This window comes from Thamnophis elegans, chromosome 4 (assembly GCF_009769535.1).
Source record: "Thamnophis elegans isolate rThaEle1 chromosome 4, rThaEle1.pri, whole genome shotgun sequence".
Lineage (NCBI taxonomy): Eukaryota > Metazoa > Chordata > Lepidosauria > Squamata > Colubridae > Thamnophis > Thamnophis elegans.
Genome location: NC_045544.1, coordinates 4170878 through 4187629, shown reverse-complemented (window position 1 = coordinate 4187629; position 16752 = coordinate 4170878).

Here is a 16752-nt window from a genome sequence, read left to right as displayed (position 1 = left end):
TACAAAGCAGTAGGACATAATGCATTATGTGAGGACTTAAAAGCACCAAGACGGATCGGGCTCAGCTACGATAGGCTTTATTGTGAATGCAGCCATTGTGAACCATAGCTTACCATGCTGTGCGAATCCAGGCAATTTCAGAACATTCAGTCAACCATGGCTAAGAAGCCCATGATTCAACTCAATATGTTAACCGTGAACCTAGTTGCTGAGAAGGAAGAAAAAAAGCTCATCTTTTTTTGCTATAGTAATTGCGGAAGGCTTTCAGATGTGGATAGTTCTTGTATTTGTAGAGCTATTATGGCTTATCCTACTGGCTACCGCTACTACTGGTTCCTCCAATCTGGGCCAAACTGGGAGCAAACCACCTCTGGTACATCATGTATACAACAAAATTGGTTTTAGCCTCACTGGTGTAATCCATAACAACAAATACAAACAACATAAATAGTATAAAGAATAATCCATATGCAAGAAATTAGGAAAAGAAAAAATTAGTCATACCTTTCAGTGTGTGTGTGTGGAGTGATTGTGGTTGTGTTTAAGAGTCTGACAGTCCAGGGATAAAAACTATTTTTAAACCTATTTGTTCGGCTGGCTATGCTTCGATGTCTTCTGCCTGATGGTAGAAATGCGAAGAGACACTGACCAGGGTGTGAATCATCTCTGAGTATCTTCCTTACTCTGCTAAAGTAGCGCGATCTGGTGATTTCATCCTGTGGTGTTAGAAGGCAACCAATGGTTTCTTCTGCTGAATTAGTTTAGTTTAGTTTAGTTTATTTGTCTTGTATGCTGTATTGTCTCTTTATTTGTCTTGTATTTATTTGAATTGTTCACTCTCTGTAGGGCCTTCCCGTCCGCAGCAGTTAAACCAGCATATCATAGTATAATGCAATATGTGAGGACACCTTCTATCACGGACTGATGGAAAGAAGTAATCAGCTGTTGTTCCACCTGATTTTTTTTTGCAGGACTCTAAGGAAATGAAGTCTCTTTTGGGCTTTGCCAATCACCAGGGATGTGTTGTTTACAGGTGGATAAATGATATCTCTGGCCCAAGAGACAAATGTCTAGGAATGAAGCAGAATGATTGTTTGACAGAAGTATACTTCCATCTGGAAGTATAGTTCCTCTGGAATGCTCATTTGCACAGTGAACCAATTTTGATTGAGGTCACAGATGCAATAAAGAAGGATAAGAATGCTGAATCGAGCTATGCAGAACATCCTTCTTTCCACTCTCCAGCTTGGCACATTGTGAACTGCTGACTTCTCACATCTATGCATTTGACCTTGTTTGAAGACCCAGGTTGGCACCAGCTGCCAGAATTTTGAGGGATGTGCGCAGCATTTTTGAGCCATTCCCAGAAGTTAACATGGTCTAAGTAGAACAGTTATTAAGATGATTATAGCAGAGAGCAAAGCCGTAAATAGGACTTGATAAGGCAAAGTGGAATGGCTCCAACATTATGGAACGGTGGAGTGATACGACATTCAGACAACTTGGCATATCGTAGGTTACTTGTTCTCCTATCACAAGAGAACAGAATCCACCTCACTCTTCAAGGAGATAATTTCTTCCTCGTGGGTTTAGACAGGGACATCTCAAGTCCCTTAAGTAAAATAATGGGAGAATGATGTGTATCAGGAAAAAGAGTATCTTTTTGGTGTTGAATGGGGCAATTAAGTGAGGAGGTTAAGACCAAACCTATTTTAATACTCTTAGTACATGTGTTTCATACTATATATACTACCCATCTCAATCTATCCCATTCCATCCCAGCTTAACTAGACTTTGGTTAGATCAAAGACTGGAAAATAACATGATTGTAACAGATATTGGCTAGAAATACTTGCTTACCTAGACTCAAGTTATATCTAGGGCTAGAAAGCTTCAGGAAAGAGTTCCAATACCACATAAATAATTATGGGTCAGCAATTGGCTCCCTGCTCATGCACAACTCCATTCAAAATACAATTTGTAGAACAGACTTCTTCCTTTCTCATAAGTGATGGGAGAAACACCTGACTATATCCCCAGTAATCTGATTTCTCTTTTTGAACAGAAGACTCTTCCCAGTTACAATAACTTGCAGAACTATCTCAAGATTCTTCTAGCAGTGACAGCCCATGTTTTAAAAAGTTAAATTGGAAGGCCAGAAAGAATGTGGGAATGCCATCTAGAGTGAGACTGGAATAGTTGGCCCTTTGGGGGAGGAGGAAGAGTTTGCTTTGGGGAAGGGCCAGAAGGAAAAATAAAACTTACGATAAGCCTGGCATTATGTGCATTATTTTTTTAAAAAAATACACACACAAATATATAAAATTGATATCACTAGCCCTTGAGATTTTGATGGTAATGAATGGCCTTTGACAACCCACTGCACATATAATAGCAGTAGCAATAGCAGTTAGACTTATATACCGCTTCATAGGGCTTTCAGCCCTCTCTAAGCGGTTTACAGAGTCAGCATATCGCCCCCACAGTCTGGGTCCTCATTTCACCCACCTCGGAAGGATGGAAGGCTGAGTCAACCTTGAGCCGGTGAGATTAGAACCGCTGAACTGCAGATAACAGTCAGCTGAAGTGGCCTGCAGTACTGCACCCTAACCACTGCGCCACCTCAGCTCTTCATGGCACGCATCTTTGCTACTTGAAGGACTACTTATCTCTGAATGTTTACCCCCATTCAATGAGGTCAAACAGGATGGATGTGATAAGGCTTCTATTGATTAGACCAAGGGTCTCAAACACACAGCCTGCTGGGTGGATGCATCACATGCAGGCCACGCCCATCCCAGCTCCACAAATGGGAAAAATGTCATGAAATGTCACATGACAGCAATGTGACACTGAGAGTTTGGATTTGATGATGTTATGTTTTGGGACCCAGGAAAGGTGTCCTCTTGGTGGTGGCTCCTGCCCTCTGGAATGATATTTTTGAAAGATTTGTACTGCTACTACCGTAATGACCTTTCCAAAACTATTAAAAACCTGCTGCTTCTCCCATGCCTTGGGACAGGATGCTGTGGAGCCACTAGATTTTATTTTGTTTTGGAGTTTTGTGTGTTGTGTGTAATATTGAGCCAACCTTTTAGGTAGGTAGGTAGGTAGGTAGGTAGGTAGGTAGGTAGGTAGGTAGGTAGATAGATAGATAGATAGATAGATAGATAGATAGATAGATAGATAGATAGATAGATAGATAGATAGATGATAGATGATAGATGATAGATGATAGATGATAGATGATATGATAGATGATAGATGATAGATGATAGATGATAGATAGATGATAGATGATAGATGATAGTTGATAGATGATAGATGATAGATGATAGATGATAGATGATAGATGACAGATAGATGATAGATGATAGATGATAGTTGATAGATGATAGATGATAGATGATAGTTGATAGTTGATAGATGATAGATAGATGATAGATAGATGATAGATAGATGCTAGATGTTAGATGCTAGATGCTAGATGCTAGATAGATAGATAGATAGATAGATAGATAGATAGATAGATAGATAGATAGAAGAGCCAGCTGTGAACAATATCTTGCCTAGTCATAGCCTAGCATAGAAGACTGACGGTTGTGTTAGTGCGGATGGATAACAGTCATAGGTATTTTCTGCACTTTGTAGAATTTTGTAAAGGCTATGAATATTTCCACTGAGCCTTCTGGGGTGAGAGAACCAATTATGACACGACTTGCTTAGCTTCAAAGGTTGTGTGCCACCAAGCATTTAAGCTGATGATTAATATGTGCTGGATGATAGAATGAAACATATTTTGCTGCCATCTAACTGTAAAATATACTTGTATCCAGAATTAGACATGTAATTAATGCTAAGACATGGCACTGGCTTTCACATTGGTGTAAATTCTTGCTTGGGTCTTAAGCATTTTAAAATATTATTACTATTATTGCCAGCAGATTATGCATGATTCTCATATCAGCTTAAACTTTTGAGGAGACTATTAAGTAACAACCATAACAGCTGAATACAAATGACAAGGAATTGGAAAGACACCTTCTCCTCTAAATTCTGCTGTAGCTCTGCTATAAAAGTAAACTGCACTATAACTTCATGTTTCAAGGACTAATGCTAGGCCATTGTCCAGGCCAATATAACTTTTTCCCTCCTTCCCTGCCTCCCTCCCTGATGATTACACCAGTTAGAGAACATGAGGTAGCAGAATTGGAGTGACCCATTAAAGTAACTTGATGTCCTTAGATTTAACTGACACTCCATCCATTATTCTGTGCATGAAGAACCTATTTTGACCATATGTCAAGCAAAACGTCTTGATATGGCCTTGAATCTGGTATATGATATTCAGTGAATTATCTGGTACATTTAATTAAAAGAAGCATATCTGAACCTGATTGATTAATCCTGTGCCATCCAATTATCATATCAATCAATATATGTCATCGAGCCATCAAGAGATGGCTCAGTGGCTAAGATGCTGAGCTTGTTGATCAGAAAGGTCAACAGTTCAGTGGTTCGAATCCCTAGCGCCACGTAATGGAGTGAGCTCCCATTACTTGTCCCAGCTTCTGCCAACCTAGCAGTTTGAAAGCACAAAAAAAATGTAGACAAATAGGGACCACCTTTGGTGGGAAGGTAACAGCATTCGCTGCGCCTTCAGCGTTTAGTCATACCAGCCACATGACCACGGAGACATCTTCGGACAGTGCTGGCTCTTCGACTTTGGAACAGAGATGAGCACCGCCCTCTAGAGTCAGGAATGACAGGCATGCATGTGTGAGGGGAACCTTTACCTCTACATTCATGTGCCATCAATGACCTAGAAGAATTTTCTCCAGGAGAATCTGTCCCCAACCTTTAGGTCTTCCAATGATGTACTGTAGCTGAGTCCATCACACTATGATGCTGATCCTCTCTTCTTCTTTTTCGTCCCATCTTTCCCAACATTACAGATTACTCAGGTGAGCTCTATCTTCACATAATATTTTTGAAATATGATAATTGGAAGTTGTTTGTGCCATAACTGAGAACCCTGGATTTAACCTCTTTGTTTTCTTGACTCTACGTGGTATTCTAAGGAATCTTCTCTAACACCAATGTTCAAAGGGTTGCTACTCTTCTACCCTAATTTTTAAAGTGTAACTTTGGTTTTCATGGAATGTGGAATGTGGAAAGCCATTTCTTCTACCGTTCTAAATTTTGTTGGTATGGACATAGCTGACATCTAGAATCTTTTCCAAAACCTTCATTGCTACTCCACCAAGTGCTAGTCTTCAGCCTACTTCTTGATTGCTCTTCAGTTGCTGTTAGATATTCTCTCTGAATTGTTAGGGAGGATTGCCTCCGCCCTTTTCCTACATACCAATGACCCCAGGCTTCACTGTCTCTGTGCTCTCTGGGAAAGAGCCCCTCCCTCCTGCAACCCTGGACTATATTCCATCCAGAGGTGGGTTCCTACCAGTTCGCACCTATTCGGTAAAACTGGTTCGTCAAATCTACCGAACCGGTTAGAAGAGGTTCCACCAGTGGACCCGGAAAGCAGGCCACACCTACAGAAGAGGTTCCAAAATTTTTTTGAAACCCACCACTGGTCCTTGGATATGATTATTCTACACTATCATGCTTCTATTTATAAAACTCAGTGCCTCTGTGAAAGGTAAGGATGACTACTGCGTTTGTGGTGCAATCAGAACATTGCGTGTGTTGAAGTTGTTTTAACGCAAATCAAAGATGCCTTTTAAAAAACAAGTTTACATCATATTCTTATGCATGCCAGTGCTGTGTGTGAGGTAATTTAAGGTGGTTCTGACAAGTGTCGTCGGCATCTTCATATCCAGTTACAAGGGCGGCAAGCCACTCCCATCCAGTCACATGGGCAGCAAGCCACTCCCATCCGGTCACAAGGGCGGCAAGCCACTCCCACAAAGGAGGCCACACCCACAGAGTAGGTTTGAACAATTTTTGAAACCCACCACTGATTCCATCACATTTAGACAACATGTTGAATATTGAAGGTACAGTGCTCACTTTGTATAACCAATAAACTAAAGTTGGGTTGCTTCATGGAAGATTGTTGAAAAGAATGATCTGGGACAATTTTTTTTTTAACTCTAGAAAACTCTTGGTGAAGCCAAAGGAAGAAAAAACCCCCAAAGATTTACTTGATAGAGAAAACCCAGCAGAGTTGTGGGTTCAACTGATGAATGAATGCAAACCTGTGTAACTTTAAGCCCTTTCTCAACTTTCTTAGATAGTAGTACCGGGTAGTTCTTATATTTAGAAACATCCAAGTACATAGGCTAAGTATGCATAGATAGGTAGTCCCCGTCTTACAATCACAACTGAACCCCAAATTCCCATTGCCAAGCAAAACAACTGTGAAGTGACTTTTGCCCCATTTTGTGATTTTTCTTGCCACAGTTGTTGAGTGAATCACTGCAGGGTGATTCACTAAAGGGTGACCCCTGTCCAGAATGTCGCTGTGCGGCTTATCATGGGGGCACCTTGGTGCTGCCATGTTGCACCCCTTTTAGGCGGCCTGCACTGGTTGCCGGTTGTCTTCCGGGTGCGATTCAAGGTACTAATTATGACCTTTAAAGCGCTCCATGGCTTAGGCCCAGGGTACCTGCGAGACCACCTACTGCCACCAGTAGCCTCCCATCGTCCAGTGCGATCCCACAGACTTGGCCTCCTTAGGGTGCCGTCGGCCAGACAGTGTCGACTAGAGACCCCCAGGGGGAGAGCCTTCTCTGTGGGAGCGCCTTCCCTCTGGAATGAGCTGCCCCCGGAGCTTCGTATAATCCCCGACCTCCGGTCCTTCCGACGCACCCTAAAAAGTTGGCTTTTCCAGCAAGCTAGCCTGGCCTGAACAAAACAAAATAAATTATTGATTATTGTTAATTTTAATCGATTTTTTTCAAATGTTATTGTTAATCTTAATTGGGTTTGTTTTGAATATTCTATTTAATTTTTTTTAACTTTTGTATTATGTGTTTCTTTTAATGTTGTACGCCGCCCTGAGTCCTCGGGAGAAGGGCGGCATATAAATCCAATAAACCAAACCAAACCAAACCAATTGTTGTTAGTAGCACAGTTTGTAAGTGAATCTGACTTCCCTGTTGACTTGGCTTGTTAGGAAGTCACAAAAGGTGATCTTATGACGCTGGGACATTGCAACTGTCATAAATACAAGCATTTCAATTTGATCACATGACCATGGGGATGCTGTAATGGCCACACGTGTGAAAAACATATAAGTCACTTTTTTCAATGCTGGAGTAACTTCAAATGGCCACTAAACAAGTGATTGTAAGTCAAGGGATACCTGTATATTCGTGGCCTGACAAAACCACCCTCGTCAAAATAGCGGCGATAAAACCGCATCGCTAAAGCCGCGACGTCATCACTGCGAGGTCATCATCGCGGCGACAACAGCGCAGCGACAGAAGGGCTCTTTAAAACAGTGCGGCGGCAGAAAGCCGATTTAAATTAAGGTAAGGGTTAGGATTAGGTTTAGGGGTTTGGTTTAGGGTTAGGTTTAGGATTAGGTTTAGGGTTAGGGTTAGGTTTAGGGTTAGGTTTAGGGTTAGGTTTAGGGTTAGGTTTAGGGTTAGGGTTAGGGTTAGGTTTAGATTTAGGGTTAGGTTTAGGTTTAGGTTTAGGTTTAGGTTTAGGTTTAGGTTTAGGTTTAAGGTTAGGTTTAGGGTTAGGTTTAGGGTTAGGTTTAGGGTTAGGTTTAGGGTTAGGTTTAGGTTTAAGGTTAGGTTTAGGGTTAGGTTTAGGGTTAGGTTTAGGGTTAGGTTTAGGGTTAGGTTTAGGGTTAGGTTTAGGGTTAGGTTTAGGGTTAGGTTTAGGGTTAGGTTTAGGGTTAGGTTTAGGGTTAGGTTTAGGGTTAGGTTTAGGTTTAGGTTTAGGTTTAGGTTTAGGGTTAGGTTTAGGGTTAGGGTTAGGGTTAGGGTTAGGTTTAGGGTTAGGTTTAGGGTTAGGGTTAGGGTTAGGGTTAGGGTTCGGTTTAGGTTTAGGTTTAGGTTTAGGGTTAGGTTTAGGTTTAGGGTTAGGGTTAGGTTTAGGGTTAGGTTTAGGGTTAGGTTTAGGGTTAGGGTTAGGGTTAGGGTTAGGGTGCTGAGTGCTTCGGAAGGCGCGGATTTGCCCTCCGCGATTATGTCGTCGCGCTAGGTCCCCTTTTTCCTTAGCGCTTCAGACGGCGCGGATTTGCCCTCCGCGCTTATGTCAGCATGGATAAGGGCTTCGCGGTTTTGTCGGTGAACCCTGTATATTAACATTTGTTTATTTAGGACTGTCCTGAAAATCCAAGTTTCTGTCCCAGCAGAGGAAAAAAAAATGTTTGTTAGTTTTGAGTCAGGCTGTACCTGCAAAAGAATGTAAAACAATTAGGGAGATTTGGAGCTGGGGATGGGAAGTTATTTAACTGTTTTGATAAAAGCAGCCTGAAATTGTTCCTTACTCTCTTTTAAGTGAACGAATAAGGGGAAGGGGGAGGAACCCTGGAAAGCTATGTGATGCTACTTTTTTCAGTTACATTACTTGAACAGATGAATAAATGAATATTTAATAAACAAATAAATGAATAAAAATATGAGTAAATCAAATAAACATATGTATGCACCTTATTGCAAGGCTGTTGATTTGCTATGGTGAATTCCAGCTACAGATGGCCCTCACAAAGCCGCAAGTGTTTGATCACCAGTCCCTTGTTTCATCACCAGGCACATTCAAACAAACTTTTGTTCAGCTTCCCCTTAATTTCTTTGTAATTTTTTAGAGTGGAGATCCGTGAGATGGCACCCTTAATTTGCACTCCAATTAACACCAAACTCAGACATAAATTAAAATTTAAGTGGCCAAATCTTCTGAGATTTCTAACTGTTTGCGTGGTATTTGATGATCTCCAAAGATTGTAACCATGTTAATCCTTCTTTCTTTTTTAAAAAAATGATGTCCGTATTGCTGCTATCTGGGAAAGTGATCTCTTGGTGGTGTAAAGCAGGGGTCTCTAACCTTGGCAACTTTAAGCCTGGTGGCTGGGGAATTCTGGGAGTTGAAGTCCACCATGTTTAAAGTTGTCAAGGCTGGAGACCCCTGGTGTAAAGGGCCTTCTAGTGCAGGGGTGTCCACCTTTGGCAAATTCAGGACCTGTGGACTTCAACTCCCAGAATTCTTCAACCAGCATGGGGAATTCTGGGAGTTGAAATCCACAGGTGTTAAAGTTGCCTAGTTTGGACAAGCCTGTTCTAAGACATCCTATTTGAGTCTGAAATAACACATTACTGCATTATGACTTTACTTATTTCAATGAATGAATACATCTATTTTATTTATTAAATTTATCATAGACCTCTCCCTCACAGATCACCTGCCTTTCCAAAGAGCAATATAATGTATCTACTTACTGGTACATAATCCTTATTGCTACATGAAAAAAAAAGTCTGAATCTTTGGCTTTAATGAATGATTTAAGTCTCTTCGCCATTAATAGTTGTGTTGCCTTAAGATCAGAAATGATACAAATTGTTTATAGTTAGCCTAGCAAGGAGGAGCTAAGCTCAATTCAAAGACGTTATTAATTTTCTACTTTCTCTTTAAGTATATTTTAAACTGTATTTGTTAAAGATTTATACCTTGTATTGGTTCTGGGAAGTCAGGGGGGGGGAGGTTGGAGGGTTTGGGGGAGAGGGTGGGAGGGAGCGGAGTTTACTAAGTTGGAGGAGGGGTGTTGGATTTTAAGGTATTATGATTGTACATGTATACTGCTTTTTTTTTTTTAATGTAAATTGATATGGAAGCATAAATACCATCAACACAAAAGGGAGTCTGCTCAGAAGCTGAAATACACCAAGGGAATTAGAGGGGGAAGCAGAGGAGAGAAGAAAGATAGGAAGAGAGGGACAGGAGAGAGAGGGAGGGGGGAAGATGAGGTGTACAAGGAGGAGTGGTAAGGGGAGAGAGGAGAAGGAGAAAGGAAGGGGAAGTAGAGTAGAAAATGATGGAGGGAGGAAAGGATGTAGAAAGGGGAAGGAGAGAGGGGGAAGAAAGTGTCGGATAAGGTATAAAGTTCAGTTCAGTTCAGTTTATTATATTTATATGCCGCCCTTTCCCCCCAAAGGGGACTCAGGGCGGCTCACAACTCAAACCAGGGAAGGGGGATACAGACAAAAAAAAACAAAAAAAAAAAACAAAACAAAGCATAACAATGCATAATTTAAAACACACAACAGTCATACCATTTGAGACGGGGGCAACAGCTTTTTAGCCCCAGGCCTGTCGGAACAGCCAGGTTTTAAGGGCTTTGCGGAAGGCCTGGAGGGTGGTGAGGGTCTGAATCTCCACGGGGAGCTCGTTCCAGAGGGTCGGAGCAGCCACAGAGAAGGCTCTCCTCCGGGTAGTCACCAGTCGGCATTGGCCGGCGGATGGGATTCGGAGGAGGCCTAGTCTGTGGGATCTGATCGGTCTATTGGAGGTGATTGGCAGCAGGCGGTCTCTCAAGTACCCAGGTCCAATACCATGAAGGGCTTTATAAGTGACGACTAGCGCCTTGAAGTGTATCCGAAGACCAATAGGCAGCCAGTGCAGCTCGCGGAGGATAGGTGTTACGTGGGTGAACCGAGGTGCACCCACGATCGCTCGCGCGGCTGCATTCTGGACAAGCTGAAGTCTCCGAATGCTTTTCAAGGGCTGCCCCATGTAGAGCACGTTGCAGTAGTAAATATGGTGTATGGAGAGCAGAAGAGCCAATAACTGGTTTTTCTTTTTTTTCTTTCTTTGGTAGTTGATGGTAAGATGAATTGATGTAATTACTTAATAATAAAACATGATATTGACTATGTAATGGTATACATGTGATTATATGCTATGAAAATGGAAAATAAAATTTTCTATCGGAAAAAAAAATAGTTTTGTTGCTATTGGTTGCCTTTTCTCCTTCTCTGTGCTTTGATTTATTAGAAATGTTTTCTCCTTTTGGATTCATTTTCTGTTAAATGTTGAGGTTTGTTAACATCTCGCTGCAAAAGTGTCTGCAGAGGTTACTGTGTAGCTTGTGATCTGCTCCCAGTATAATTTTTATATCATGCATATATTAATAGAATTGTTCACAGACAGCCAAAAAAGCAAACGTCCCTTGTTGTGTTTTATTAAACAGTTGGCGTGGAATGGGGATAATTTCCTCCATGAGGCAGATGCTTGCACTTCTGCTTCCTGCAAACGGTTTGCCAGGCCCCTGCCTGCAGATATAGTAGCTTGATCTTCTTGGGCTGTGCAGATCTGAGACTGAACGATCCGTTGTTTTTCAGATCACTTCTTCATTTCTATAGTAGGTCTGCAAAGATTAATTCCAAGCGTTGCTCCCACTGGATTTAATTTTCAGCTCATTCCCTGAGCCAAGCCTTTACAGTAAAAGAGAATTGGATAACTAGACAGATTATTTGGGCATTAAAGTTTCTTGACCATGTGGAATTGGGAAAAAGGAATGATTACCCTTAAGATTAGTTGTTCTGTTTGCTTCACCTAACTAAAACAAGTGAAACAGGATATTGGTACCAATACCCCCTGTGGGGAGGTAAATGAGTAATGAATGTCATGTCTCTGTTTTGGGAGATTGTATATGAGGTCTACGTGACACAGGAAGGCCAGGTAGTTTGGGATGATCGGTATCAGGGGTGGGTTTCTTGCCCCGTTCCAACTGGTTCGGTTGGAACGGGGCCGGCGGCATCCTCGTGCACGCGCGCGGTGCACGCATGCGTACTAGCGTCTGCGCGACGCTCCAACTGCTCCTGGACGATCGCGCAAGCGCTGTATGCCTCCTGCGCATGCATGGAAGTGCAGAACTCGTCAAAACCAGGTAAGGACCGCGGGCGGGCGCGCCCTTCGCCGTTCCCGGAAGTTACTTACTTCCGGGTTCGGCGACCAACCGGTTTGCAGGGACCGCCGCGGACCGGTTGAAACCCACCCCTGATCGGTATGTTGGCTAAAAGTATAAAAGACTGTAAACAACTGCCCTTCGGGGTTCAGATTTTGCTTGATCAATCGCTACTGAACCTTTGCGCAAATAAACCTCTCCCTCTGACAAAGAGCTGGTCTTGTCTGATTTTCTGCTACAACAGAACTTCGCTTCCAAGCAATGCAACAGGCACTGTTGATGCATTTGTAATAACATACAGAGGGAGGGATGATCTGACCCATTATTTATTACGTTAAATGCTGTAAGCTGCCTGGAGTCGCCTATGTGTGAGCTGGGTAGCTATATAAATTTGTTTAACAAACAAACAACAACATGGCAAACTTTATCAGGAATCCACAACCAAATTCCATACACTCTTGATAATCTAACTGAATCAATCTAGTTTACAAGGAAAAAAAGGTGGGTTTTTTTTGCTGTTGTTTGATGAAGATAAACATGTAACAAAACAAGTCCCACTATTTGCAATGGCTGCAGGGAAAATACAAGAGCATATCCTGACAAACAGCGCTGTTAATATTAGAGGGGATGCATTGAACTGACACAATTGCTGTAATTTCAAATGCATTTTGGTTGGAAATAAAATGTTTAAATAGAAAAGAATTCAGCAATATTCCAATCATTACAACTTAAAAGATATTTTCTAGTTGTAGCATATGCTGTTTTTATTCAAGTTTTACCTCTGAAATCATGTTGTAACTCTGCTGTCATGTAAGTACATCTTTTCAGTCAGATTTCCATGTATGACTGCCACATCCATCTATCTATCTATCTATCTATCTATCTATCTATCTATCTATCTATCATCTATCCATCCATCCACCCACCCACCCACCCACCCACCCACCCACCCACCCACCCACCCACCCACCCACCCACCCACCCATCCATCCATCCATCCATCCATCTATCTATCTATCTATCTATCTATCTATCTATCTATCTATCTATCTATCTATCTAAGTCCCTCCGGAAATAGGGCAGCATATAAATGCAATAAATCCTAAATCCTAAATCCTACATCCTACATCCTACATCCTACATCCTACATCCTACATCCTATCTTCCTATCTATCTATCTATCTATCTATCTATCTATCTATCTATCTATCTATCTATCTATCATCTATCTATCTACTTTCTCCGTGCATTTTCAGTGCACTTGTGTCATATTTATTATTTTAACTCATTGTTTTATTATTGCTTATACATTGGATTGTTGAACTGCTCTGAGATACTTCATAAGAAGTGATATGTAAATATTTTAAATAAATAAGAATACCAAGTAGGTTGCCAAGAAACTTTAGGTCTGTGCTACAGTGCAGAGGATGGGATTCAGTTTTAGAATTCTTAATCCAAACAATATAATCTTATAAGCTTATTTGTAGCTTGTGTGTTAATCAAAGTCATCTCCCTCGGCTGCTTTTGGCAACATTTTTATCTGGGAATGTATAATCTTGCAGAGATTTATAAGCTGTGGCACCTACATATAATATGATCAGGCTACCAATTGATTCATGATGCTCACAGGAACAATTTCTCCAACTATATAAGAACATCAGTTATATCAACCTGATGTAAGTTGATAACCTGATACACTGATATATAGTATAAAAGCAAAGATTCAGAACTTAATTCTATTAGGTATTGATTGTACTGAAGAAAATATGGCTTGGTGCCTGGTCAGATATTTACTTCAACTTAATGATAATTGAGCTACTTACTGGGAATCCCTTTCATAATTTCAAATGAGATCAGTAGTATACGCTTCAAGGCGCTAGTCGTCACTTATAAAGCCCTTCATGGTATTGGACCTGGGTACTTGAGAGACCGCCTGCTGCCAATTACCTCCAATTACCTCCACTAGACCGATTAGATCCCACAGACTAGGCCTCCTCCGAATTCCATCCGCCGGCCAGTGTCGACTGGCGACTACCCGGAGGAGAGCCTTCTCTGTGGCTGCTCCGACCCTCTGGAACGAGCTCCCCGTGGAGATTCGAACCCTCACCACCCTCCAGGCCTTCCGCAAAGCCCTTAAAACCTGGCTGTTCCGGCAGGCCTGGGGCTGAAGAACTATTGCCCCCGCCTCGAATTGGTATGACTGTTGTGTTTTAATTATGCATTGTTTTTTTTATGTCGTTTAAATTCTTGTTTGTATCCCCCTTCCCTGTTGAGTTGTGAGCCGCCCTGAGTCCCCTTCGGGGAAAAGGGCGGCATATAAATAAAATCAACATCAACATCAACGTTTTCCATAGGCTAGCATAGTGAGTATATCTTTCCCTCCCTCCCTCCCTCCCTTTTTCCAGGCAAAGAATAATACAATAGCAGAAAATATGCCTAGCTGTATATGTAGAGATTGAATTAAGCTAACAAACTGACATATTTACAGCTGTTAGGATTCTTCCTTTAATACTCACTTTAGTATTAATGAAGACATAGAATAGTTTCTACAAGCCTAACACATTCCTCATTATCCATAGCCAGTCCTGGTTAACATGATCCTACTCCAGTGCTAGTTGGCATGATCTTTATCTGGCCAAATTCCATTCCCAGCACCCCGCAGCTGCTTGCACAGACAGACAGACAGACAGACACACGCACACCATCTTTCCTTTTATCTTCTTCAAGGCAAACCTGTTTCATAATCTGAGGATGAAAATAAGGTGCTGGAGGGATGTACACTTTCCAGCATTTCACAGGCGACAATGCTGATACTCCTGTACATTTGCAGATAATCCAAACTCATAGGTGCCTGAGATAGAAAGAACAGGAAGAGCTGAGAGATATGTCAATCAAGCCCAAAAGCAAAGTCAGTGTATTTTAAAATAGACACGCGTGTCCTTTTATTGCAAGAATTTGGAGGACGTTTGTCCCAGGTTTGCCAAATCTAGACTCTGAAAAAGGCAAGAAAATCACGTGACATGCTTTTATAAGAAAATATGGGATGGGAAGAACATTTTCTTGCCTTCATCTGATAAAACACATGATTCATTTCTCAAAGAAAAATATTTCTGCTTCGCTCTCTGGCCTGCCTATTGTCATCAGCATTTAAATAGATCCATCAACTAGGATGTGTATACTAAGGCAAAATATGTTTTAAAGTATGATTGCATCTACTGTAATATATAACATAGCTGAAGTAAAATTGAAGCTTTGAAAGAAAGATAGAAATCAACTAGGTACAAATTCACGGCTTTTTCCACAGCATTATGTATCATTGAATGTATGCATTTCCACTCATTCTTTATTTTTCTTGGAGGCTTTTTCCTTATTCATATTATATTTTATTTGGCTGTTTTGAACTTCCCAGAGCCGTTCTGGAGTTGGGCAATGCTTTGCCTGCAGTACAATAGGGGTAGATACAGGAGAACAAGGTATCAAAAATTAGAAAAACAAAAACATATTCAATCCCAAAGTAGAAGATCAGACTCGAGGCCAAAATAAAGAACTTAATATCAGATGCAAGTAATTTCAAGAACATAAAAACAAAAAGTGAAGAATGGAAGGATCAAGATAAGCATAATAAATTTTTTTTGGCTTAGCAGCAGAAAAAGTGAAGAAGTTCTGGAAAGCAACATATAACAGTAATAGTTGGAAAATTGAACACCACGAGGTATGAATCATCCGATTTAAACAAAATAGTGAATTCAATCACACCAGAGGCGATTCTACTGAAGTATAAAAAGTAATAGAATTTCTGAAAATGAAAAACCAAACAAAAAGGAAACAGTTCAGATTTGGAAAGATATTTGGGAACGAACAACAACACCCCCCCCCCCCCAGTAAAAATGCTGAATGAATAAAGAATTTGAAGGTGATTTTTTTAAAAATCAAGTGGAACAACTAATAATAACATTGGGAATGATTAAAAATGGAATGAAAGGTATTAGAAGCCGGACATCTCCTGGAAATAATCAGTTGCATGGCTTTTGGCTCAAATGTCTGATTAGCTTACATCTAACCATAGCTAAACAACCTAATAAAGTATTAGAGAAACATAATTGACTTGTTAATAACTGGATTCAAAAAAAAACCCCAGTGAAAGGGATTCATTAAATATAAATGTAAGCATAAAATATGTAAGGAAATAAGAGAAAACTATAATTCTTCATTTGTCTAGCAATGAATGTACTTATTTTTGTTAGCTTCTGAAATTCTAACAATTCTAATTCAGGAGAATCTGGTTTTCAGATCTGGAGTTCAGTCTGCTTCAGACAACTACAGTGAGTTGAATCATCTCTCCAAGTAATTGACTTAGATTCCCCCTACATTTTCTTTACCCTCCTAACGGAAAGAGTTGAAAATTCAGTTATTCACAGACGTGTAGACTGATTTCTCCAATTTACTGATATCCACTGAAGGATAACATCATAAAAATGGATGTTCAATACAATCCTGTTAAAATTTATGTAGAAATGGGTCTTACCATCTATAAATATATTAAGGATCTGGAGGGATAATAAGGATGGAAAAAGAAGGATGTACTTCTTGTTTCTTTTAATTTTTTTTTTAAATATACTTTTTTTATTTTCCATTTTCATAACATACAATCACATGTATACTATACATAGCCAGTATCCTATTGCATTAAGTAGTAATTACATCAGTTCCTCTTGTCAGCAATGCCCAAAAAGATAAAAACCCATTATTAGCTCTTCTACTCTCCATACACCTCTTTCTTCTACCTCTCTCCTACCTCCTTTCTTCCCTCCATCATCCAGAAGATTAAATTAATAGAAAGAAAAAAATGAAATTAAAAAAAAAAAGAAAAAATA